We start from the raw sequence: 4,069 nt of genomic DNA, 5'->3' as shown, positions 1-4,069 counted from the left end.
CCCGCTAGTTTTCCCGCCAACCGCAGTAACTTAATTTTTACCGCTGACATGGTTTCAAAACCGCTAGATCTAGCGGGAAAACCGCCAATCTGGCAACACTGCTGGGTATCCATGGATCGAAAAAAAGCTTCCCCACAGACGCCAGTATTTACCAAGATCGCCCGTACCGACCGATAAGGGTCCCAAGCGCAAACCTCCCAGAACACCTGCAATCCTTCGGGAACCGAAGGCCATTTAATCAGGGATCAACTTCCAGTCCGAAAACGAGAAAGGCCGTGTCCAAGAAACCTCGGTTTCCCGGTCGCACACCTTGTCCGCCTACTCTGTACGGAGTTTGTTAACGGTATTGGCCTATTGATGACAGAAACGTCACACATCACTTGATTCAAAAATGTATAAGGTTTTTCAGCGCAAAGCCACGTGGAATCAATTATATTACAGGAAATCTTCCTGAACATCGCTTCTTTGCAAAACGTTCATTTTTGTATTTCGGAGTCGACTATTATGGACCATTTTCCATTCAAGAAAATCGAGTGAGAAATCGCAGTAAAGTCAAGGTCTATGTTTCGGTCCTTCTGTGCTTTTCAAGTTAAGTAGTTCACCTCGAAGTAGTCTGTGAATTTACGGCCGAAGCATTTTTCGGCTACTCAAACAGATTTATCTCACTCTGCGGCAAGCCTGATACTATTTATTCAGATAACGCCACTAATTTTGTTGGGGCAAATAAGGAAATTCAGGAATTGTACAATATCACAAAATCAGCACTTTACCCCAAAATCTGAAGCTTTTTTCAGAGCAAAAGATCAATTAGCGCTTTATTCCACCTCAAGCGCCACACTTTGAAGGATTTTGGGAGGCCTCAGTTAAATCTATTAAATATCATTTCGTACGAATAGTGGGCAAGACCCTTTAAGCAGTTATTTAGAACGATGCTTGTTTAAAGGGGCCATTTTTATGTTTGATCCTGAAAAAAATAAGTAATTAATTAAAGAACTAATACTAGGAAGATTATTGTAATAAATTAGAAATGATTAAAATTGTAAATATTAAATGGTATTATTACAAAATTTAGGTTTCTAGATATGTTATTTTTACTTTCATATTTCATGTAAGCTTGAGCGGCTGCCCTTAAGGGGATTTATGAGAGTTGTAAAAATGAATATAAAATTCTGTCCACCATTTTGGATATTTTTGTCTGATTTCTTGAATGTGTAATTTAAATATTACTCTCTCGGCTTGGAAAAACCCGGATTTTAGATAAAATTTTTATATTTTGTTTAATAATCAAATTGGAGAGAACAATAGAGAAAAATTGCAGTGACGCTCAGTGTATCCGTGTGTGGATTCCCACAGCACTTTCCATCGACCTTTGTCAAATTCATGAGGCAGACTCTCTGGAGCACATTGAATTGCTCTAAATAATGACCCTTTCATTGTTATGAGATGCAGACCAGTTACAAAAGATGAAATCAGGAAGATATGGCTTGATTCAATTGTAATTAGCAGAATTAGTTTATTAACATAATTTGAAGAAATTAAAAAAAAATCATGAAAATCGGTCCATATTTGCAGTAATAATGGAAACATTGAAATATATACAAAAGTGTACCCTTTGCCGAAAACTTGACATCCACTCTCTCCATCTGAATAATGAGTATTCAACTAAAAAGTAATGATCAAGAAGTCTTATCAACTTCGAATAATAAACCTTACTGAATTAATTCTTAATTTTTCTTAGTTGATCTTGTGAGAAAATCTTACTAAAGCAGTTAGCAAACGACTTTGCTCGATAAAAACTATTATTTTCATTTTGTAAACATGAATTTCTTGTAATGAACGTTGAGATCAAATGACGATGTTCATATTTAATTTTAAAAAAAGTTTAAAGATGTGAGGGGTAAATACTTTATCTATATATAAATGGGCAAAATTATTACAATTTAAATTTTTTACACATGTAACAGCATCCTTGATTTCCTGATTTTCACACCGTTGTGTTCGGTAAATATCACTTCGCAAGTTTCCAAGTGCGAATATAGATTTTAGGAAAATATATAAATCAAAAGGAAACTAAAACTCTTGAGGCGTTTTTCAAAAATTTTAATTTTTCATTCAGAATGTTAGTTCTTACGAAGAAACCATTAGCTGCGCGTCTGATCAGAAAATTATTCATAACAAATTCGTATGAGTGTTCACTCTTTTTGTAAGAGCAACTTTTGTCCATTCAAATTTTTCATAACTTGTGTCGTTTCTTCAAAAATTTCACTGGAACATGGAATGGAAGCTTCTATTGTCCCACGACTCTCCGGAGATGAAGAACTCCCTTGCTAGGCTAGTGTTTACCGCATGAGCCACCAAGGCTCTTCTAGAGTGCGAGGTGGGAATCAAACCCTCAAGCCGATAGAATGGGTCCAAAGCCTAGCTGCCAATATATTGCGACAATCTTGTACGGCTTTCAAACAGCAATGTTCCCTCATCAAAAAAAAGTCATAGAGATAAATTGGTCGAGTTTCCGAGTCCAATATTTTATAATAATATCAAGGATGCTGTTACATGTGTAAGAAACAGATATCGTAATAATTTAGCCCGTTTATATATGGATAAAGTACTTACCACTCTCAACTTTAAACTTAGTTTTTGTTTGAATTAAATATGAACATCTTCATCTTATCTCAATTTTCATTATTTGAAATTCAAGTGCAGAAAATGAAACTGATCATTTTCATCGACCAAAGTCGTTTATTAACTTCTTTAGTAAGATTTTCTCACAAGATTAACTAAAAAAAGCTAACAATTAATTTAGTAAGGTTTATTATTCGCAGTTAATAAGACTTCTTGATCAGTACTTTTTAGTTACTTATTATTCAGATGGAAAGAGTGGATGTCAAGTTTTCGGTAAAGGGTACACTTTTGTATATATTTCAATTTTTCCATTATTACTGCAAATATTTACCGATTTTCATGAATTTTTGTTTTTAATTTCTACAAATTATGTCAATAAACTAATTGTGCTAATTGCAAATGAATCAAGCCATATCTCCCTGATTTCCTCTTCTGTAACTGGTCTACATGTCAGAACAATGAAAGGGTGACCCTTTCATTGTTATGACATGCAGACCAGTTACAAAAGATGAAATCAGGAAGATATGGCTTTGGTAGCCTGATATGGCATATCAGGAAGATATGGTTTATGGATTTGTAACTAGTCTGCATCTCATGACAATGAAAGGGTCATTATTTACGAGCAATTCAATGCGCTGCAGGGAGTCTGCCTCGTGAATATGATGAGGGTAGATGGAGAGTGCTGCGAGAATCCACACACGGCTACACTGAGCGTCACTGCAATTTTTCTCTATTGTTCTCGCTAATTTTATTATTAAACAAAATATAAACATTTTATCTAAAAACCGGTTTCATCCAATCTGAGAGAGTAATATTTAGATGACCTATGCAAGAAATACGACAAAAATATTCATAATTGTGGACAGAATCTTACATTCCTTTCTATAACTCTGATATATCCCCTTAACGTAGGGTGCCGCGCAGCGACCTCGCTAACTAATATTGAATTCTAATTGGTCAATCCCATTACTTCTGTACTTCGACATAACCTCAATTTATCTTTGACCCCAAGATCTGGTGAGACCTTTGCGAATGATCGAGATATTCACCTCGTCTTTTCAATTCTGTTCACTAACTCAAGTCTATTACTTTCCTAAAGTCCTGTAAATGATTTGTGTTGGGCTTTAAAATATATTCGATTCAATAATTTAAAAAACTGAGTTGATTACATTCCTAAAACCTGACTTCCGCGAACGGAAAACTATTTTGTTTACAGGAATAAACAATTTCAAGTAACGATTCACAAAGCAATCCAAATGAAACAATAAGCGTTAAAAAATTCGAATCGGAGCAAATTAAAATAAGCTACATTTCTTTTTCCAATACCCATGCCGAAAACACGAGTTTTTAGGCTAGTTTAGAGACGGCAAAATGACGGATTTCTCTATCGTTGTTTGCAGCAATGGGAAAAGAAGAGCAAATCCTAGAGAAATGTAAAATGCGTGGG

The sequence above is a fragment of the Belonocnema kinseyi genome, chromosome 3, assembly GCF_010883055.1.
Source record: "Belonocnema kinseyi isolate 2016_QV_RU_SX_M_011 chromosome 3, B_treatae_v1, whole genome shotgun sequence".
In the NCBI taxonomy this organism is placed as follows: Eukaryota; Metazoa; Arthropoda; class Insecta; order Hymenoptera; family Cynipidae; genus Belonocnema; species Belonocnema kinseyi.
Note: the sequence above shows the minus strand (reverse complement) of the source record.